Source organism: Schistocerca gregaria, unplaced genomic scaffold (assembly GCF_023897955.1).
Source record: "Schistocerca gregaria isolate iqSchGreg1 unplaced genomic scaffold, iqSchGreg1.2 ptg000333l, whole genome shotgun sequence".
Taxonomy (NCBI): Eukaryota; Metazoa; Arthropoda; class Insecta; order Orthoptera; family Acrididae; genus Schistocerca; species Schistocerca gregaria.
Genome location: NW_026061799.1, coordinates 5,821,951 through 5,846,676, shown reverse-complemented (window position 1 = coordinate 5,846,676; position 24,726 = coordinate 5,821,951). Strand labels below are relative to the sequence as shown.

The 24,726-nt window shown below is 26.7% G+C and overlaps 3 long non-coding RNA genes and 1 pseudogene across 3 annotated transcripts in view; 2 read left to right on the top strand and 2 right to left on the bottom strand.

Moving 5' to 3' along the window:
* Positions 1-16,501, top strand: part of LOC126306485 (uncharacterized) — a 23,204-nt gene extending 6,703 nt beyond the window's left edge. Inside the window, exon 2 of the long non-coding RNA XR_007553555.1 lies at positions 16,297-16,501. This is a non-coding gene — a long non-coding RNA (uncharacterized LOC126306485). The remainder of the gene's footprint in view (positions 1-16,296) is intronic.
* LOC126306479 (uncharacterized) overlaps positions 1-24,726 on the bottom strand; it is a 62,627-nt gene that overhangs the window by 36,121 nt on the left and 1,780 nt on the right. The window lies entirely within an intron of this gene.
* Positions 2,191-3,350, top strand: LOC126306446 (NADH-ubiquinone oxidoreductase chain 5-like; annotated as a pseudogene).
* On the bottom strand, positions 9,362-24,726 carry LOC126306487 (uncharacterized). The gene is made up of 2 exons (XR_007553558.1): positions 24,571-24,726; positions 9,362-9,999 (listed from the first exon to the last, which is right to left on the bottom strand). It is a non-coding gene; the product is annotated as an uncharacterized LOC126306487 (long non-coding RNA).

Below are 24,726 nucleotides of genomic sequence, written 5' to 3'. Positions count from 1 at the left end.
AACATTTATTAATGGTTCTTTTGAGATTAGAATATATTGTTCTTTCTTTATTTATGTTAGTTATTGTTTTTCTTATTGAGTTTGATTATGATTATTTTTTTCCTGTAATTTTTTTAGTTTTTTCTGTTTGTGAGGGTGCTTTAGGTCTTTCTATTTTAGTTTCAATAATTCGTTCTCATGGTAATGATTTTTTTAATTCTTTTGGTTTATCTTTATGTTAAAGTATTTATTTATAACTATTTTTTTGATCCCTCTTTGTTTATTAAATAATTGTTGATGGTTGGTTCATTCTTTAATGTTTCTGTCGGGTTTTGTTTTTATAATTTGTGTTTATTCATTTGCTGATTTGAATATAATTAGATATTATGTTGGTATTGATTATTTTTCTTTTAGTTTAATTTTACTTAGTTTTTGGATTTGTTCTTTAATAATCACTGCTAGAGGTTCAGTTTATTTAAGTTCATATCATTCAAATTTTTTTGTTTTTATGGTTTTGATTTTAATAATTATGCTTTATTGTTCATTTGCTAGATTAAGTCTTCTTTCTTTTTATATTTTTTTTTTGAGGCTAGATTAGTTCCTACTTTACTTTTAATTTTGGGTTGGGGTTATCAACCTGAGCGTTTGCAGGCTGGTGTTTATTTAATTTTTTATACTTTGGTTGCTAGATTACCTTTATTATTAGTTTTATTTAAGGTTTATGATTTTTCTAATACTTTATATTTTCCTTTATTGGTTGATTTTGGTTCTTATTAATTTATGTTTTATGTATTTATAATTTTGGCTTTTTTAGTTAAGATACCTATGTTTTTGGTTCATTTATGACTTCCTAAGGCTCATGTAGAGGCCCCTATTTCAGGTAGAATAATTCTTGCTGGTGTTTTATTAAAGTTAGGTGGTTATGGTATTATTCGTGTTATAAAGGTTATTTCTTATTTGGGTTTAAAGTTTAATTATTTTTGATTGTCTTTAGGTTTATCTGGGGGTGTTATTGTAGGATTTATTTGTTTTCGTCAGGTTGATTTAAAGTCTTTAATTGCATATTTTCTGTTGCTCATATAAGAATGGTTATTGGTGGATTGATGACTATGAATTGATGAGGTTGTGTAGGTTCTCTTTCTCTAATGGTTGGTCATGGTTTATGTTCTTCTGGTTTATTTTGTTTATCTAATATTATTTATGAACGTTTAGGTAGACGAAGATTATTAATTAACAAGGGTATAATTAATTTGATGCCAAGAATGGCTTTATGATGATTTCTTTTAATATCATCAAATATGGCTGCTCCTCCTTCTTTAAATTTGGTAGGTGAAATTAGATTATTAAATAGAATTATATCTTGATCTTCTTTTAGATTCTTTGCTTTGATTTTTTTATCTTTTTTAGAGCTGTTTATACTTTGTATATATATTCTTATTCTCAGCATGGGAATTATTATTCTGGTGTTTATACTTGTTCTCTTGGTTATTTTCGTGAATATCATCTTTTACTTTTACATTGATTGCCTTTAAATATTCTCTGTTTAAAGGGTGAATATTTCTTTGTTTAGTTTGCTTAAGTATTTTAATTAAAAATAATGTTTTGTGGAATCAATGATATGAAGTTTTTCATCTTAGGCCGTGAATTTATTTTCTATTTGTTCTTTGAGTTTTTTTCTTTGTTTATTTCGAGAACTATAATTTTTATTTTAGGTATTTATTATTTAATAATTGATTATAGAGTTTTTGTTGAGTGAGAGATTTCAATTTAAATGGTTCTATAGTTGTTATAACTTTAATTTTGGATTGAATATCTCTTATTTTTATATCTTTTGTTATATATATTTCTTCTTTGGTTATTTATTATAGAGAGGATTATATATCTGGTGAAAAGAATATAAATCGTTTTATTATTATTGTTTTAATATTTATTCTTTCTATAGGTTTTTTAATTATTAGTCCTAATTTAATTAGAATTTTATTAGGTTGAGATGGTTTAGGTTTAGTTTCTTATTGTTTAGTTATTTATTATCAAAATGTAAAATCTTATAGTGCTGGTATATTAACTGCACTTTCTAATCGTATTGGTGATGTTGCTATTTTAATTTCTATTGCATGAATGTTAAATTTTGGTGGTTGAAATTATATTTATTATTATGATTTTATTTCTGATTCTTTTGAAATAAAACTCATTACTATATTAATTGTTTTAGCAGCTATAACTAAGAGAGCTCAGATTCCTTTCTCTTCATGACTTCCTGCTGCTATAGCAGCTCCTACTCCTGTTTCTGCTTTAGTTCATTCTTCTACTCTTGTTACTGCTGGTGTTTATTTATTAATTCGTTTTAGACCAATATTGGATACTTATAATTGTGGTTGATTTTTACTTTTAATTGGTTGTATAACTATATTTATGGCTGGATTGGGCGCTAATTTTGAGTTTGATTTAAAGAAGATTATTGCTCTTTCTACTTTAAGACAACTTGGTTTAATAATAAGAATTTTGGCTATAGGTTATCCAAAGCTTGCATTTTTTCATTTATTGGCTCATGCTTTATTTAAGGCATTATTATTTATATGTGCAGGTTCAATAATTCATAATTTGAAGGATTCTCAGGATATTCGTTTTATAGGATCAATTGTTAATTTCATACCTTTAACTTCAGTTTGTTTTAATGTTTCTAGTTTATCTTTGTGTGGAATACCTTCTTTAGCGGGATTTTATTCAAAGGATTTAATTCTTGAGATGGTTTGTTTAAGATGAATTAATTGTTTAATTTTTTTTCTTTATTTTTTTTCTACTGGTTTAACTGCTTCTTATTCTTTTCGTTTGTTTTATTATTCAATATCTGGTGATAATAATTTTTATTCTAGATTTTCTTTTGATGATAAGGGTTATTATATTTCATTTGGAATAATTGGTCTATTGTTTGTTGCTGTTTTTGGTGGTAGTCTTTTATCTTGATTAATTTTTCCTATTCCTCATGTGATTGCTTTACCTTATTATTTAAAGTTTTTAACTATTACAGTTGTTATTTTAGGTGCTTATTTAGGTTATCTTATTTCTAATTTTGATTTTTCTCATAATTTATTTTCTTTAAGTATACTTTCTTTTGTTAGATTTGCTGGTTCTATATGATTTATACCTTTTCTTTCAACTAAGTTTATTAGATATATTCCTTTAAAAATTGGTTATTATTCATCTAAGTCATTTGATTATGGTTGAGGTGAATTACTTGGTGGTCAAGGTTTATATAGATTATTTATTTATTTAATTGGTTATATTCAAGGTTGATATGATTCTAATTTCAAGATTTATCTTTTAACTTTTATTTTTTGAATATTTATTTTGGTAATATTGTTTTTCGTTTACTTAAATAGCTTATAATTAGAGCGTGACACTGAAGATGTTAAGGAAGTATTTTTACTTTTAAGTATTTATAAATATAGATATATTATTTTTACAGTGAAAATGTAATGTTTTATTTAAACTATATAAATTTTAGAAATGTTAACGGAGTTTAACCGCTAATATAAAAAGTTAGCAGCTTTCATATTGGCTTTACATTTCCTTAATTGGAACTATTATAGTTCAATTATATTATTAACAGTAATACGCCTCTTTTTGGCTTCAATTAATAAGAATAAGGGTAGTACATACCAATCTTCCAGGTCGAAACTGACTGCAATATTTCGCTTCTTATTCTATTTAAGGTTGATTGATAATATCAATACTTTTTGAATGCAACCCAAATGTTATATTTAACTACAACCCTTTATTCTGCTCATTGTAATGCTCCTTGGTTTCATTCATGGTATAGTCCTCCTAATAGAACTAGAATAAAAAATATTGTTGATACTGTTCAGATTATAATGTCTGAAGTTTTAAAAATAATTACAATTGGTAGAATTAGTGCAATTTCTACATCAAAAATTAAAAAGATTACTGCGATTAGGAAGAATCGTATTGAGAATGGTATTCGTGCTGATCTTTTTGGATCAAACCCACATTCAAATGGTGATCTTTTTTCTCGATCATTAATTAATTTTTTTGATAGTGTTGTTGCCAGGATTATAACAATTATTGGAATAATAAATGTAATGAAAACTCTTGTTGATAGAATTAGAATTGATTTTCTTGATTTATATCAAGCTTTCTGATTGGAAGTCAAATGTACTATTTATACTAGAAAAACAATTATCTACCTCATCAATAAATAGAGATAAATAAGAATAATCATACTACGTCTACGAAGTGTCAGTATCATACTGCTGCTTCAAATCCAAAGTGATGTCTTGGTGAAAATTGATTTATTGAGTGTCGAAGTAGACATGTTGATAAAAAGATTGTTCCAATAATTACGTGTAAACCATGGAATCCTGTTGCAACAAAGAATGTTGATCCATAAACTGCATCTGCAATGGTAAAAGGTGCTTCTCAATATTCATATGCTTGAAGTATTGTAAAGTATAGTCCTAATAACACTGTGAAGAATAATCCTTGTAGTGCTTGAGTATGATTAGATTCCATTAAACTATGATGTGCTCATGTTACTGTTACTCCTGATGCTAAAAGAATAGCTGTATTAAGTAATGGAATTTGTATAGGGTTAAAGGGTTGAATTCCTATTGGAGGTCATAGTATTCCTAGTTCAATTGTTGGTGCTAATCTTCTTCTAAAGAATGCTCAAAAAAAAGAAACGAAAAATAATACCTCTGATGCCATAAATAAAATTATTCCTCATCGTAATCCAATTGATACAAATCCTGTATGTAATCCTTGATATGTTCCTTCTCGTACTACATCTCGTCATCATTGAATTATAGTTAGTAGGGTAATTCCAAATCCAATTATGAATAAGTTAATATTAAATAGGTGGAATCATTTTGCTAGTCCTGATACTAGGACTATTGCTCCAATTGCTCCTGTTAATGGTCAAGGTCTATAGTCTACTAAGTGGAATGGGTGGTTTGAGTGAGTTGTTAACATAGGTTTAATATACTTCTCTAGAATATAGAGTTCTTAGAATTGAGAAAACATAGGCTTGAATTATTGCTACTGCTGATTCTAGAATTAATAGAAGTATTTGTCCAATAATTAGTAATGAGATTAAGTTTATTGCTATAGATGGTCCTGTGTTTCCTAATAAGGTTAATAATAAGTGTCCTGCAATTATATTTGCTGCCAACCGTACTGCTAATGTACCTGGTCGAATAACATTACTAATTGTTTCAATTAGTACTATAAATGATATTAATGCAGGCGGTGTACCTTGTGGTACAAGGTGTGTAAATATATGATTAGTATGGTTAATTTATCCAAATAATATAAATCTTAGCCATATAGGTAGGGCAATTGCAAATGTTAATGCTAAATGTCTTGTTCTAGTAAAAATATAAGGGAATAATCCTATGAAATTGTTAAATAATATTATAATAAAAATTGAGATGAAAATGAATGTTGTTCCATTAAATGATTTTGGTCCAAGAAGTGTTTTAAATTCATTATGTAAGGTTAAATTTAGTTTATTTCAGATAATGTTAATTCGTGATGGTGTAAGTCAAAATAGTGATGGGATTAATAATAGTCCTAGAAATGTTCTAGTTCAATTTAATGATAAATTAAAGATGTTAGTTGATGGGTCAAATGTTGAGAATAGATTTGTTATCATTTTCAATTTAAGTTTTTTATTTCAATTGTTCCTTTTTCTGCTCTTTTAATAAGGTTAGGTTTAAATGAGAAGAAGTTTATTTGATTAAACAAGATTAATGTAGCTGAAAATATAATGAATAGTGAGAATCATATAAGAGGGGATATTTGAGGGATTTGGATATAATTTCCCCATCAGAAGTAGTCGTTAATTTACTATTATTTGGTTTAAGAGACCATTACTTACTTTCACTCATCTGATGAATTTCAAGGTGTACTAATTTTTTTTAGTTACTTTAGATTGACACTCTAATGTTATTTATTTTAACTAACTCTTTAAATTATCTTAGATAATCACTTAATAAATAAATTTACTGAAGTTCTTTCAATTACAATTGGTATAAATCTGTGGTTTGCTCCACAGATTTCTGAGCATTGTCCAAAGAATAATCCAGGTCGATTTATTGTGAATGTTCCTTGATTTAACAAACCTGGCGTTGCATCAATTTTAACCCCTAATGCAGGAACTGCTCATGAGTGTAGAACATCTGATGCTCTTGTTAATACTCGTACTTCTGTATTTATTGGTAGGATTGTTCGGTTATCTACATCTAGTAGTCGGAATCCATCATTTTCTAGGTGTTGTTCTGGTGTTATATAAGTGTCAAATTCTATGTCTATGAAGTCTGAATATTCATATCATCAATATCATTGTCGTCCAATGGTTTTAATTGTAATTATTGCATCTACTGAATCATCAAGTAAATATAATAGTCGTAATGATGGAAGGGCAATAAAAATTAATGTAATTGCTGGTAAAGCTGTTCAGATTGATTCAATTAAATGTCCATGAAGTATATTACGGTTAGTATAGGCAATAAATAATATATAACTTAGGGCATAACCTACAATTACTGTAATTAATAATAATACGACCATAGTATGATCATGAAAGAATGATAATTGCTCCATTAATGGTGAAGCTCCATCTTGAAGAGATAAATTTGATCATGTTGCCATTAATAAATATTTTCTAATAAAAGGTCAAACCTTTATTTGTAGAGCTTAAATCTACTGCACTAATCTGCCATATTAGAATCTAGAGATTAATGGTAATTCTGAGTAACTATGTTCTGCAGGAGGGTTATTTTGTAGTCATTCTGTTGATCTTCTTATGTTAGCTCTAAATATAATTGCTCGGTTTGTAATCATTCTTTCTCATATAATTACAATGAATATAATGATTCCTACAATAGAAATAGTAGACCCAATTCTTGATACTACGTTTCATGATGTATATGCGTCTGGGTAGTCAGAGTATCGTCGAGCTATTCCTGCTAATCCTAGGAAGTGTTGAGGAAAGAATGTTAAATTTACTCCAATGAATATAATTGTAAATTGGATTTTTAATCATGTATTATTTATAGTTAATCCTGTAAATAGTGGATATCATTGAATGACACCTCCTATAATTGCAAATACTGCTCCTATAGATAATACATAATATTAGATAAACAAAATAAACCAGAAGAACATAAACCATGACCAACCATTAGAGAAAGAGAACCTACACAACCTCATCAATTCATAGTCATCAATCCACCAATAACCATTCTTATATGAGCAACAGAAGAATATGCAATTAAAGACTTTAAATCAACCTGACGAAAACAAATAAATCTTACAATAACACCCCCAGATAAACCTAAAGACAATCAAAAATAATTAAACTTTAAACCCAAATAAGAAATAACCTTTATAACACGAAAAATACCATAACCACCTAACTTTAATAAAACACCAGCAAGAATTATTCTACCTGAAATAGGGGCCTCTACATGAGCCTTAGGAAGTCATAAATGAACCAAAAACATAGGTATCTTAACTAAAAAAGCCAAAATTATAAATACATAAAACATAAAATAATAAGAACCAAAATCAACCAATAAAGAAAAATATAAAGTATTAGAAAAATCATAAACCTTAAATAAAACTAATAATAAAGGTAATCTAGCAACCAAAGTATAAAAAATTAAATAAACACCAGCCTGCAAACGCTCAGGTTGATAACCCCAACCCAAAATTAAAAGTAAAGTAGGAACTAATCTAGCCTCAAAAAAAATATAAAAAGAAAGAAGACTTAATCTAGCAAATGAACAATAAAGCATAATTATTAAAATCAAAACCATAAAAACAAAAAAATTAGAATGATATGAACTTAAGTAAACTGAACCTCTAGCAGTGATTATTAAAGAACAAATCCAAAAACTAAGTAAAATTAAACTAAAAGAAAAATAATCAATACCAAAATAATATCTAATTATATTCAAATCAGCATATGAATAAACACAAATTATAAAAACAAAACCCGACAGAAACATTAAAGAATGAACCAACCATCAACAATTATTTAATAAACAAAGAGGGATCAAAAAAATAGTTATAAATAAATACTTTAACATAAAGATAAACCAAAAGAATTAAAAAAATCATTACCATGAGAACGAATTATTGAAACTAAAATAGAAAGACCTAAAGCACCCTCACAAACAGAAAAAACTAAAAAAATTACAGGAAAAAAATAATCATAATCAAACTCAATAAGAAAAACAATAACTAACATAAATAAAGAAAGAACAATATATTCTAATCTCAAAAGAACCATTAATAAATGTTTACGTTTAGAAGAAAAACATAAACACCAGCAAAATAAATCAATAAAGAAGTAAAAATAGAGAATATAAACATTAGTTTTAATAGTTTAAAAAAAACGCCGGTCTTGTAAACCGGAAATAAGTCCAGCCCCCACTTTTAAAACTTCAGAGGTGGAAAAGCTTCCATCATCGGTCCCCAAAACCGGTATTTTAAATAAACTAACCCCTGAAATGATCAAAATAATAATTATATCATTTTCAAATGTAATAAATATTAATTTTAATTAATTAAGACACCCAATATCAATAATGCTTTTTATTATCCTTCAAACCTTCCTAGTTGGATTAATAACAGGAACAATAATAGAAAGATATTGATTATCATATATTTTATTTTTAACATTTCTTGGTGGTATACTAGTATTATTTATTTACATTACAAGAATTGCATCAAACGAAATATTTCAGCCTAAATCAATCACTATAATTATTACATTAATAATGTGAGTATTTATCATATTAATATTAATTATTCTAGATATATCTATATTTATAGACTTTTTCAAAAACACCAAAACTATAAATATTGATAATTCAATCAATTATCAAGAAATAACAATATCTTTAGAAAAATTATATAATAGACCAACATTCATTATTACAATAATAATAATAATTTATTTATTTTTAGCACTACTAGCAGTTGTTAAAATCACCAATATTAATCAGGGACCTATTCGTAAAATAAGATAATTACTAATGAATAAACCCTTACGATTAAGACATCCTTTAATTAAAATTATTAATAACTCTTTAATTGACTTACCTGCCCCAACAAATATTTCATTTTGATGAAATTTTGGATCCCTATTAGGGTTATGTTTGGTAATTCAAATCGTAACTGGACTATTTTTAGCTATACATTATACATCAAATATTGAAATAGCATTCAGTAGTGTAGTACACATCTGCCGAGACGTAAATAATGGTTGAATTATCCGAACCTTACACGCAAATGGAGCATCTATATTTTTTATTTGTATTTACTTACATGTAGGACGGGGAATTTACTATGGATCTTATATATATATACATACCTGAATAATTGGTACAGTGATTTTATTTTTAGTTATAGCAACTGCATTTATAGGATATGTCTTACCCTGAGGCCAAATATCTTTTTGAGGTGCAACAGTAATTACTAATTTATTATCAGCAATCCCATACTTAGGAACAGATTTAGTCCAATTAGTATGAGGAGGATTGGCTGTTGATAATGCAACATTAAATCGATTCTTCACATTCCATTTTGTATTACCATTTATTATTGCTGCTATAGCAGCAATTCATTTATTTTTTCTTCACCAAACAGGATCTAATAATCCTCTTGGACTTAATGGAGATATTGAAAAAATTCCATTCCATCCATACTTTACCTTTAAGGATTCTATTACATTTGTAATAATAACATCATTATTAATTATACTATGTTTAATTAATCCTTACCTATTAGGAGATCCAGATAACTTTGTACCTGCCAACCCATTAGTAACACCAGTTCACATTCAACCAGAATGATATTTCCTATTTGCATATGCAATTCTACGATCTATCCCTAATAAGTTAGGAGGTGTTATTGCATTATTTTTATCAATTAGAATCTTAATAATTTTACCATTTTATAATAAAACACCATTCCGAGGCATTCAATTTTACCCTATTAATCAAATTTTATTCTGAATTATAGTAGTTGTTGTATGCTTACTAACGTGAATTGGTAAACGACCTGTTGAAGAACCTTATATTATAACAGGTCAAATCTTAACAATTATTTACTTCACATATTTCTTAATTAATGTCCATGTCGCAAACGCATGAGATAAATTAATTAAGGAATAAAGTTAATTAGCTTAGGAAAAGCATATGTTTTGAAAACATAAAATTAGAAGTTTAACTCTTCTATTAACTTTTCTCAAAAAATTTCACTAAACAAATGAGATAAATAAAATCTTTAAACCAACAAAGAAAATAAAAAAGTTCAAAGATAAAGGTAAAAAACTTTTTCAAGCTAAGTACATTAATTTATCATAACGGAACCGTGGTAATGTTCAACGAACCCAAATAAAACCAAAAGATATAATAGCAAGCTTAATAAAAAATATAAAAGAATAAAAATCACCGCCCAAAAAAATTAAAGCCAATAACATTCTTATGAAGACAATTCTAGTATATTCAGCTAAAAAAATTAAAGTAAAACCACCCGCACCATACTCAATATTAAATCCTGAAACTAACTCAGATTCCCCTTCAGCAAAATCAAAAGGAGTACGATTAGTTTCAGCTAAGCAAGAAGCAAAACAAGCTAAAGCTAAAGGAAAAGAAATAATAATAAATCAACAATAAAGCTGATAGTTTATAAAATCAAACATATTAAAACTACCAATTAAAATAATTAAAGACAATAAAATTAAAGCTAAACTAACTTCATAAGAAATTGTTTGAGCAACAGAACGAAGAGAACCTAATAATGAATAATTTGAATTAGAAGATCAACCAGCAATTATAACAGTATAAACACCTAATCTAGTACAACATAAAAAAAATAAAAATCCATAAGAAAAAGAACACATATAAGTTAAATAAGGAAAAATTACTCAAACGGCTAAAGAAATCATTAAATTAAAAACAGGGGAAAAATAATAAAGTAGGTAATTAGATATAATAGGAATTGGCTGCTCCTTACAAATTAACTTAATAGCATCTCTAAATGGCTGAGGAATTCCAACAAAACCTACCTTATTTGGACCCTTTCGAATCTGAATATAACCTAAAACCTTACGCTCTAATAAAGTTAAAAAGGCAACACTAATTAAAACACAAATAACCAATAAAAGAAAATTCAAAATAAATATAAATAAATCATAAAGTATCAATACTATTTGTTGAAAAAATCTACATATATGAATTCTAAATTCAACACATTAATCTGTCAAAATAAAAAATAAATTAATATTAATCAATATAACAAAAAATATTTTAACCATATGGTCCTTTCGTACTAATATGGATTAACAATCTTAGGATAGAAACCGACCTGGCTCACGCCGGTCTGAACTCAGATCATGTAAGAATTTAAAGGTCGAACAGACCTAATCATTGGGCTCCTGCACCCAAAATTTTTCTTAATCCAACATCGAGGTCGCAATCTGCTTTGTCGATATGAGCTCTCAAAAACAATTACGCTGTTATCCCTAAGGTAACTTAATCTTATGATCATAAACTATGGATCAAAATAACAAACATAAATAAATGATATAATAATGAAGAGTTTATCTATTCTTCATGTCACCCCAACAAAACATCATCATTAAATATAGAAAGACAAACAAAAAACTATATAAAAGTAAAATGTCAAGCTCTATAGGGTCTTCTCGTCCTAAAGAAGAATTTAAGCCTTTTGACTCAAAAGTTAAATTCAAAAATTTATTAAGAGACAGTTGATTTCTCGTCAAGCCATTCATTCCAGCCACTAATTAAGAGACTAATGATTATGCTACCTTTGCACGGTCAAAATACCGCGGCTCTTTAAAAATACGCTCAGTGAGCAGGCCAGACCTCAAAATATAAACAAGAGGACATGTTTTTGATAAACAGGCGGAAATCAATTTTGCCTAGTTCCTTATAATAAGTTCACAAGGTAGAAATTTCATACAAATAAATATACTAATTCTATCATTATTACAAAAATTTTAAAATTAAATTAATAATCTTAATAAAAAACCTAAAATATTTATAAAATCAAAATAAAAAATATGAACTAAAACGTAATCTTAAAGATAGCTGGTTTAAAGCTTACTATTATATTTCTATAAAATAAATTATAGGTTATTAACTTCAAAGCTTATCCCTTAAAGAATAAATAAGTTAATATTTTTACTTAAAAAATTAAATAAAAACAAATAACTTTAAAAAAAAAAATTTTTCTTGAGAAACTAGATATCTTTGGAAACGATTAACATCTCATTTCTATAAATAATTTAATAATAATTATAATACATTAACTATAAATTATTTATAAATCAACCCAAATCGAGACAAGTAAAATAAATACTAAAATTTTGATAAACCCTGATACAAAAGGTACGATTAATAAAATCTACTTAAAAAAATTTAAAATAATATTTCATAAAACACTTACATTACCAATAAACTATAATTTAAAAAATCAATTCTATAAAATATACTAAGACAAAAATACAATAAAATTATTTATATTAAATAATTAAATAAACAAAAAATAAATATAATAAAATAAATAATCAAGATATCCTGATTTGCACAGAAAAATTTTCAGTGTAAATGAAACACTTTACTAATAAGTTATATCTTGAAACTCTTCCTAGATACACTTTCCAGTACATCTACTATGTTTCGACTTATCTCATCTAAATTGAAGCTACTTTAAAATAAAATAGAATAATCAATAATGAGAGCGACGGGCGATGTGTACACATCTCAGAGCCAATATCAGTTAAATTAAATAAAATAGTATTTATTTTACTTGTCTCGATTTGGGTTGATTTATAAATAATTTATAGTTAATGTATCATAATTATTATTAAATTATTTATAGAAATGAGATGTTAATCGTTTCCCAAGATATCTTAAGAAAAAATTTAATTTTTTAAAGTTATTTGTTTTTATTTAATTTTTTAAGTAAAAATATTAACTTATTTATTCTTTAAGGGATAAGCTTTGAAGTTAATAATCTATAATTTATTTTATAGAAATATAATAGTAAGCTTTAAACCAGCTATCTTTAAGATTACGTTTTAGTTCATTATTTTTTATTTTGATTTTATAAATATTTTAGGTTTTTTATTAAGATTATTAATTTAATTATAAAATTATAATTAGTAATGGGATTAAGTTTATTGCTATAGATGGTCCTGTGTTTCCTAATAAGGTTAATAATAAGTGTCCTGCAATTATATTTGCTGCCAACCGTACTGCTAATGTACCTGGTCGAATAACATTACTAATTGTTTCAATTAGTACTATAAATGATATTAATGCAGGCGGTGTACCTTGTGGTACAAGGTGTGTAAATATATGATTAGTATGGTTAATTCATCCAAATAATATAAAATATATATAATATATAATATATATATATATATATATATATATATATATATATATATATATATATATATATATATATATATATATATATATATATATATATATATATATATATATATATAATATAAATCTTAGCCATATAGGTAGGGCAATTGCAAATGTTAATGCTAAATGTCTTGTTCTAGTAAAAATATAAGGGAATAATCCTATGAAATTGTTAAATAATATTATAATAAAAATTGAGATGAAAATGAATGTTGTTCCATTAAATGATTTTGGTCCAAGAAGTGTTTTAAATTCATTATGTATGGTTAAATTTAGTTTATTTCAGATAATGTTAATTCGTGATGGTGTAAGTCAAAATAGTGATGGGATTAATAATAGTCCTAGAAATGTTCTAGTTCAATTTAATGATAAATTAAAGATGTTAGTTGATGGGTCAAATGTTGAGAATAGATTTGTTATCATTTTCAATTTAAGTTTTTTATTTCAATTGTTCCTTTTTCTGCTCTTTTAATAAGGTTAGGTTTAAATGAGAAGAAGTTTATTTGATTAAACAAGATTAATGTAGCTGAAACTATAATCAATAGTGAGAATCATATAAGAGGGGATATTTGAGGGATTTGGATATAATTTCCCCATCAGAAGTAGTCGTTAATTTACTATTATTTGGTTTAAGAGACCATTACTTACTTTCAGTCATCTGATGAATTTCAAGGTGTACTAACTTTTTTTAGTTACTTTAGATTGACACTCTAATGTTATTTATTTTAACTAACTCCTTAAATTATCTTAGATAATCACTTAATAAATAAATTTACTGAAGTTCTTTCAATTACAATTGGTATAAATCTGTGGTTTGCTCCACAGATTTCTGAGCATTGTCCAAAGAATAATCCAGGTCGATTTATTGTGAATGTTCCTTGATTTAACCGACCTCGCGTTGCATCAATTTTAACCCCTAATGCAGGAACTGCTCATGAGTGTAGAGCATCTGATGCTCTTGTTAATACTCGTACTTCTGTATTTATTGGTAGGATTGTTCGGTTATCTACATCTAGTAGTCGGAATCCATCATTTTCTAGGTCTTGTTCTGGTGTTATATAAGTGTCAAATTCTACGTCTATGAAGTCTGAATATTCATATCTTCAATATCATTGTCGTCCAATGGTTTTAATTGTAATTATTGCATCTACTGAATCATCAAGTAAATATAATAGTCGTAATGATGGAAGGGCAATAAAAATTAATGTAATTGCTGGTAAAGCTGTTCAGATTGTTTCAATTAAATGTCCATGAGGTATATTACGGTTAGTATAGGCAATAAATAATATATAACTTAGGGCATAACCTACAATTACTGTAATTAATAATAATACGACCATAGTATGATCATGAAAGAATGATAATTGCTCCATTAATGGTGAAGCTCCATCTTGAAGAGATAAATTTGATCATGTTGCCATTAATAAATATTTTCTAATAAAAGGTCAAACCTTTATTTGTAGAGCTTAAATCTACTGCACTAATCTGCCATATTAGAATCTAGAGATTAATGGTAATTCTGAGTAACTATGTTCTGCAGGAGGGTCATTTTGTAGTCATTCTGTTGATCTTCTTATGTTAGCTCTAAATATAATTGCTCGGTTTGTAATCATTCTTTCTCATATAATTACAATGAATATAATGATTCCTACAATAGAAATTGTAGACCCAATTCTTGATACTACGTTTCATGATGTATATGCGTCTGGGTAGTCAGAGTATCGTCGAGGTATTCCTGCTAATCCTAGGAAGTGTTGAGGAAAGAATGTTAAATTTACTCCAATGAATATAATTGTAAATTGGATTTTTAATCATGTATTATTTATAGTTAATCCTGTAAATATTGGATATCATTGAATGACACCTCCTATAATTGCAAATACTGCTCCTATAGATAATACATAATGAAAGTGGGCTACTACATAATATGTATCATGTAATACTATATCAAGTGATGAATTTGCTAATACTAATCCTGTTAATCCACCAATTGTAAATAGGAAAATAAATCCTAGAGCTCATAATAATGGTGGATTGAACTTGAATTTAGTTCCATATAATGTAGCTAATCATCTAAATACCTTAATTCCTGTAGGTACAGCAATAATTATTGTTGCTGATGTAAAATATGCTCGTGTGTCAACATCCATTCCTACTGTAAATATATGATGTGCTCATACAATAAATCCTATTAGTCCAATTGATAGTATAGCATAAATTATACCTAATGTTCCAAATGATTCAATTTTTCCTCTTTCTTGACATACAATATGTGAAATAATTCCGAACCCCGGTAGAATTAAAATATAAACTTCTGGGTGTCCAAAGAATCAAAATAGATGTAGATATAGAATTGGGTCACCCCCTCCTGCAGGGTCAAAGAATGATGTATTTAAATTTCGATCTGTTAATAATATAGTAATAGCTCCTGCTAAAACTGGAAGTGAAAGAAGGAGAAGTAATGCTGTAATAGCTACAGATCATACAAATAAAGGTGTTTGATCTAAAGTTATACTTTCTGATCGTATATTAATTGCTGTTGTAATGAAATTCACTGCACCAAGAATAGATGATACACCTGCTAAGTGCAGTGAAAAAATAGCTAGATCTACAGATGCACCCCCGTGTGCAATAGCTCCTGCTAGAGGAGGGTAAACTGTTCATCCTGTACCAGCACCATTATCTACTATAGAAGATGTAAGAAGAAGGGTTAGTGAAGGTGGTAGTAATCAAAAACTTATATTATTTATTCGTGGAAATGCTATATCTGGTGCACCAATTATTAGTGGAACAAGTCAATTACCAAATCCACCAATTATAATAGGTATTACTATAAAGAAAATTATTACGAATGCGTGAGCTGTAATAATAACATTATAAATCAGGTCATCCCCAATTAGAGATCCGGGTTGGCCAAGTTCAGCACGAATAAGTATTCTTATTGATGTTCCTACTATTCCTGCTCATGCTCCAAATATGAAGTATAAAGTACCAATGTCCTTATGGTTTGTTGAGAATAATCATTTTTGCGGTAAGATGGCTGAATTTTAGGTGGTAGACTGTAAATCTACTTATGAGATGTTTTCTCTCTTATCATATTTAGGTCTTATATTCAATTATGATTCTAGACTGCAATTCTAGAGGTGTAAAATTTTACTAAGGCCTAAAAGATTATTCTTTTAATTATAACTTTGAAGGTTATTAGTTTGATTAACTTAAGTCCTTAGTATAATGAAATTAAGGTTGATGTTGAAATCAATCCTATTGTTGAAATTATTACTGTTATAGGAAGAATGATTCTTGATTTTTGGGACTTTATCTTTATAGATCACGAATTTTCTGTGTATGATATAATTAGAGCTGAGAATCTAATACGTATATAGTAGTAGAGTGTAATTGTACTTAATACAACTATAATAGTTATAATAGTTGTTATATTGTTTTCTATTAATGATTGTATTACAATTCATTTTGGTAAGAATCCAAGGAATGGTGGTAGTCCACCTAAAGATAATAAAGATAAGAATATTATGAATTTAATTTCGGTTTTTATATTTCTGGCTGAATAAATTTGATTTATGAAAAATAAATTTATTTGCTTAAATAATAAAACTATAATTAATCTTAATAGTGAGTAAATAATGAAGTATAGTTCTCAGATGTTTTCTCTGACTGTTAATGATCTAATTATTCAACCTAGATGTCTGATTGATGAATATGCTAAAAGTTGTCGTAAGGATGTTTGATTTAAACCTCCTATTGCCCCAATAATAATTCTTAAGATAATAATTGTTCAAATAAAAGTTCTTAATTGAATACAATAAGATAAGACCATTATTGGGGCGATTTTTTGTCATGTTATTAATGTTAAACAATTATTTCATCTTGATGCTCCTTTAACTTCTGGAAATCAGAAATGGGAAGGTGCAGCTCCAATCTTTAATAATAGTCTAGATGTAATTATTATTGATGGGATAAATTCTGTTTCCCATCCCATGGGATATTTTATTTGAATCAGCAAAATTGAAAATAATAATATTGTCGATGCTATTGCTTGGACAATAAAATATTTAATTGATGATTCATTTATTATTATATTTTTATTTCTTGTTAGGAGCGGAATAAATGAAAGTAAGTTGATCTCAAGTCCTATTCAAACCCCAAATCAGGAATTTGATGAAATGGACAGGATCGTTCCTATCATTAATGTTGATAGGAAGAGAAGTTTTGTAGAGTTGTTGGTCATTAAAAAGGAGAGGATTGATACCTCTATAAATGGGGTATGAACCCATTAGCTTGTTTAGCTTACCTTTTTACATTAAGGTGTATGATGCACGTTAGTTTTTGATACTAAAGGAGGTAGTTTAATTCCATCTTATGTAATTTTAATGAAGGTAATTTTATTTACTTTATTTACCCTATCAAGGTAACCCTTTAATCAGGCACTTCATTTATTTAATATATAAATCGAAAGTTTTTTTTTGAAATTCTTTTATGTATTATTTTGTTTAATTAGGATTAATTTATCCTGCTCATTTTATTTTTTTATATATATATATAATAAATAATTTATATTAATATATTACATTTAATTGAAATTAAAGTATTATAAGTTCATCTTACCATTATCAATTGATTATTTTAATGCAATTATTTACCTAGGATTATAGCTACTTATGTTTTTAGCTTAAAATAGGTTATTACAATATAATAAATATAATAATATGTAATTTAATATTTAATATTATTATAATTGGATATAATAAATAAAATTATTAATTTAAATATAAAATATTATAATTAATATAATTATTTATATCCAATAGGAATTCAACCCTTTAACCCTATACAAATTCCATTACTGAATACAGCTATTCTTTTAGCATCAGGAGTAACAGTAACATGAGCATATCATAGTTTAATGGAATCTAATCATACTCAAGCACTACAAGGATTATTCTTCACAGTGTTATTAGGACTATACTTTACAATACTTCAAGCATATGAATATTGAGAAGCACCTTTTACCATTGCAGATGCAGTTTATGGATCAACATTCTTTGTTGCAACAGGATTCCATGGTTTACACGTAATTATTGGAACAATCTTTTTATCAACATGTCTACTTCGACACTCAATAAATCAATTTTCACCAAGACATCACTTTGGATTTGAAGCAGCAGCATGATACTGACACTTCGTAGACATAGTATGATTATTCTTATATATCTCTATTTATTGATGAGGTAGATAATTGTTTTTCTAGTATAAATAGTACATTTGACTTCCAATCAGAAAGCTTGACATAAATCAAGAAAAACAATTCTAATTCTATCAACAAGAGTTTTCATTAGATTTATTATTCCAATAATTGTTATAATCCTGGCAACAACACTATCAAAAAAATTAATTAATGATCGAGAAAAAAGATCACCATTTGAATGTGGGTTTGATCCAAAAAGATCAGCACGAATACCATTCTCAATACGATTCTTCCTAATCGCAGTAATCTTTTTAATTTTTGATGTAGAAATTGCACTAATTCTACCAATTGTAATTATTTTTAAAACTTCAGACATTATAATCTGAACAGTATCAACAATATTTTTTATTCTAGTTCTATTAGGAGGACTATACCATGAATGAAACCAAGGAGCATTACAATGAGCAGAATAAAGGGTTGTAGTTAAATATAACATTTGGGTTGCATTCAAAAAGTATTGATATTATCAATCAACCTTAAATAGAATAAGAAGCGAAATATTGCAGTCAGTTTCGACCTGGAAGATTGGTATGTACTACCCTTATTCTTATTAATTGAAGCCAAAAAGAGGCGTATTACTGTTAATAATATAATTGAACTATAATAGTTCCAATTAAGGAAATGTAAAGCCAATATGAAAGCTGCTAACTTTTTATATTAGCGGTTAAACTCCGTTAACATTTCTAAAATTTATATAGTTTAAATAAAACATTACATTTTCACTGTAAAAATAATATATCTATATTTATAAATACTTAAAAGTAAAAATACTTCCTTAACATCTTCAGTGTCACGCTCTAATTATAAGCTATTTAAGTAAACGAAAAACAATATTACCAAAATAAATATTCAAAAAATAAAAGTTAAAAGATAAATCTTGAAATTAGAATCATATCAACCTTGAATATAACCAATTAAATAAATAAATAATCTATATAAACCTTGACCACCAAGTAATTCACCTCAACCATAATCAAATGACTTAAATGAATAATAACCTATTTTTAAAGGAATATATCTAATAAACTTAGTTGAAAGAAAAGGTATAAATCATATAGAACCAGCAAATCTAACAAAAGAAAGTATACTTAAAGAAAATAAATTATGAGAAAAATCAAAATTAGAAATAAGATAACCTAAATAAGCACCTAAAATAACAACTGTAATAGTTAAAAACTTTAAATAATAAGGTAAAGCAATCTCATGAGGAATAGGAAAAATTAATCAAGATAAAAGACTACCACCAAAAACAGCAACAAACAATAGACCAATTATTCCAAATGAAATATAATAACCCTTATCATCAAAAGAAAATCTAGAATAAAAATTATTATCACCAGATATTGAATAATAAAACAAACGAAAAGAATAAGAAGCAGTTAAACCAGTAGAAAAAAAATAAAGAAAAAAATTAAACAATTAATTCATCTTAAACAAACCATCTCAAGAATTAAATCCTTTGAATAAAATCCCGCTAAAAAAGGTATTCCACACAAAGATAAACTAGAAACATTAAAACAAACTGAAGTTAAAGGTATGAAATTAACAATTGATCCTATAAAACGAATATCCTGAGAATCCTTCAAATTATGAATTATTGAACCTGCACATATAAATAATAATGCCTTAAATAAAACATGAGCCAATAAATGAAAAAATGCAAGCTTTGGATAACCTATAGCCAAAATTCTTATTATTAAACCAAGTTGTCTTAAAGTAGAAAGAGCAATAATCTTCTTTAAATCAAACTCAAAATTAGCGCCCAATCCAGCCATAAATATAGTTATACAACCAATTAAAAGTAAAAATCAACCACAATTATAAGTATCCAATATTGGTCTAAAACGAATTAATAAATAAACACCAGCAGTAACAAGAGTAGAAGAATGAACTAAAGCAGAAACAGGAGTAGGAGCTGCTATAGCAGCAGGAAGTCATGAAGAGAAAGGAATCTGAGCTCTCTTAGTTATAGCTGCTAAAACAATTAATATAGTAATGAGCTTCATTTCAAAATCATAATAATAAATATAATTTCAACCACCAAAATTTAACATTCATGCAATAGAAATTAAAATAGCAACATCACCAATACGATTAGAAAGTGCAGTTAATATACCAGCACTATAAGATTTTACATTTTGATAATAAATAACTAAACAATAAGAAACTAAACCTAAACCATCTCAACCTAATAAAATTCTAATTAAATTAGGACTAATAATTAAAAAACCTATAGAAAGAATAAATATTAAAACAATAATAATAAAACGATTTATATTCTTTTCACCAGATATATAATCCTCTCTATAATAAATAACCAAAGAAGAAATATATATAACAAAAGATATAAAAATAAGAGATATTCAATCCAAAATTAAAGTTATAACAACTATAGGACCATTTAAATTGAAAAGCTCTCACTCAACAAAAACTCTATAATCAATTATTAAATAATAAATACCTAAAATAAAAATTATAGTTCTCGAAATAAACAAAGAAAAAAAACTCAAAGAACAAATAGAAAATAAAGATGAAAAGCTTCATATCATTGATTCCACAAAACAATATTTTTAATTAAATTACTTAAGCAAACTAAACAAAGAAATATTCACCCTTTAAACAGAGAATATTTAAAGGCAATCAATGTAAAAGTAAAAGATGATATTCACGAAAATAACCAAGAGAACAAGTATAAACACCAGAATAATAATTCCCATGCTGAGAATAAGAATAATATACAAAGTATAAACAGCTCTAAAAAAAGATAAAAAAATCAAAGCAAAGAATCTAAAAGAAGATCAAGATATAATTCTATTTAATAATCTAATTTCACCTACCAAATTTAAAGAAGGAGGAGCAGCCATATTTGATGATCTTAAAAGAAATCATCATAAAGCCATTCTTGGCATCAAATTAATTATACCCTTGTTAATTAATAATCTTCGTCTACCTAAACGTTCATAAATAATATTAGATAAACAAAATAAACCAGAAGAACATAAACCATGACCAACCATTAGAGAAAGAGAACCTACACAACCTCATCAATTCATAGTCATCAATCCACCAATAACCATTCTTATATGAGTAACAGAAGAATATGCAATTAAAGACTTTAAATCAACCTGACGAAAACAAATAAATCTTACAATAACACCCCCAGATAAACCTAAAGACAATCAAAAATAATTAAACTTTAAACCCAAATAAGAAATAACCTTTATAACACGAAAAATACCATAACCACCTAACTTTAATAAAACACCAGCAAGAATTATTCTACCTGAAATAGGGGCCTCTACATGAGCCTTAGGAAGTCATAAATGAACCAAAAACATAGGTATCTTAACTAAAAAAGCCAAAATTATAAATACATAAAACATAAAATAATAAGAACCAAAATCAACCAATAAAGGAAAATATAAAGTATTAGAAACATCATAAACCTTAAATAAAACTAATAATAAAGGTAATCTAGCAACCAAAGTATAAAAAATTAAATAAACACCAGCCTGCAAACGCTCAGGTTGATAACCCCAACCCAAAATTAAAAGTAAGTAGGAACTAATCTAGCCTCAAAAAAAATATAAAAAGAAAGAAGACTTAATCTAGCAAATGAACAATAAAGCATAATTATTAAAATCAAAACCATAAAAACAAAAAAATTAGAATGATATGAACTTAAATAAACTGAACCTCTAGCAGTGATTATTAAAGAACAAATCCAAAAACTAAGTAAAATTAAACTAAAAGAAAAATAATCAATACCAAAATAATATCTAATTATATTCAAATCAGCATATGAATAAACACAAATTATAAAAACAAAACCCGACAGAAACATTAAAGAATGAACCAACCATCAACAATTATTTAATAAACAAAGAGGGATCAAAAAAATAGTTATAAATAAATACTTTAACATAAAGATAAACCAAATGAATTAAAAAAATCATTACCATGAGAACGAATTATTGAAACTAAAATAGAAAGACCTAAAGAACCCTCACAAACAGAAAAAACTAAAAAAATAACAGGAAAAAAATAATCATAATCAAACTCAATAAGAAAAACAATAACTAACATAAATAAAGAAAGAACAATATATTCTAATCTCAAAAGAACCATTAATAAATGTTTACGTTTAGAAGAAAAAACATAAACACCAGCAAAATAAATCAATAAAGAAGTAAAAATAGAGAATATAAACATTAGTTTTAATAGTTTAAAAAAAACGCCGGTCTTGCAAACCGGAAATAAGTCCAGCCCCCACTTTTAAAACTTCAGAGGTGGAAAAGCTTCCATCATCGGTCCCCAAAACCGGTATTTTAAATAAACTAACCCCTGAAATGATCAAAATAATAATTATATCATTATCAAATGTAATAAATATTAATTTTATTAAATTAAGACACCCAATATCAATAATGCTTTTTATTATCCTTCAAACCTTCCTAGTTGGATTAATAACAGGAACAATAATAGAAAGATATTGATTATCATATATTTTATTTTTAACATTTCTTGGTGGTATACTAGTATTATTTATTTACATTACAAGAATTGCATCAAACGAAATATTTCAGCCTAAATCAATCACTATAATTATTACATTAATAATGTGAGTATTTATCATATTAATATTAATTATTCTAGATATATCTATATTTATAGACTTTTTCAAAAACACCAAAACTATAAATATTGATAATTCAATCAATTATCAAGAAATAACAATATCTTTAGAAAAATTATATAATAGACCAACATTCATTATTACAATAATAATAATAATTTATTTATTTTTAGCACTACTAGCAGTTGTTAAAATCACCAATATTAATCAGGGACCTATTCGTAAAATAAGATAATTACTAATGAATAAACCCTTACGATTAAGACATCCTTTAATTAAAATTATTAATAACTCTTTAATTGACTTACCTGCCCCAACAAATATTTCATTTTGATGAAATTTTGGATCCCTATTAGGGTTATGTTTGGTAATTCAAATCGTAACTGGACTATTTTTAGCTATACATTATACATCAAATATTGAAATAGCATTCAGTAGTGTAGTACACATCTGCCGAGACGTAAATAATGGTTGAATTATCCGAACCTTACACGCAAATGGAGCATCTATATTTTTTATTTGTATTTACTTACATGTAGGACGGGGATTTTACTATGGATCTTATATATATATACATACCTGAATAATTGGTACAGTGATTTTATTTTTAGTTATAGCAACTGCATTTATAGGATATGTCTTACCCTGAGGCCAAATATCTTTTTGAGGTGCAACAGTAATTACTAATTTATTATCAGCAATCCCATACTTAGGAACAGATTTAGTCTAATGAGTATGAGGAGGATTCGCTGTTGATAATGCAACATTAAATCGATTCTTCACATTCCATTTTGTATTACCATTTATTATTGCTGCTATAGCAGCAATTCATTTATTTTTTCTTCACCAAACAGGATCTAATAATCCTCTTGGACTAAATGGAGATATTGAAAAAATTCCATTCCATCCATACTTTACCTTTAAGGATTCTATTACATTTGTAATAATAACATCATTATTAATTATACTATGTTTAATTAATCCTTACCTATTAGGAGGTCCAGATAACTTTGTACCTGCCAACCCATTAGTAACACCAGTTCACATTCAACCAGAATGATATTTCCTATTTGCATATGCAATTCTACGATCTATCCCTAATAAGTTAGGAGGTGTTATTGCATTATTTTTATCTATTAGAATCTTAATAATTTTACCATTTTATAATAAAACACCATTCCGAGGCATTCAATTTTAACCTATTAATCAAATTTTATTCTGAATTATAGTAGTTGATGTATGCTTACTAACGTGAATTGGTAAACGACCTGTTGAAGAACCTTATATTATAACAGGTCAAATCTTAACAATTATTTACTTCACATATTTCTTAATTAATGTCCATGTCGCAAACG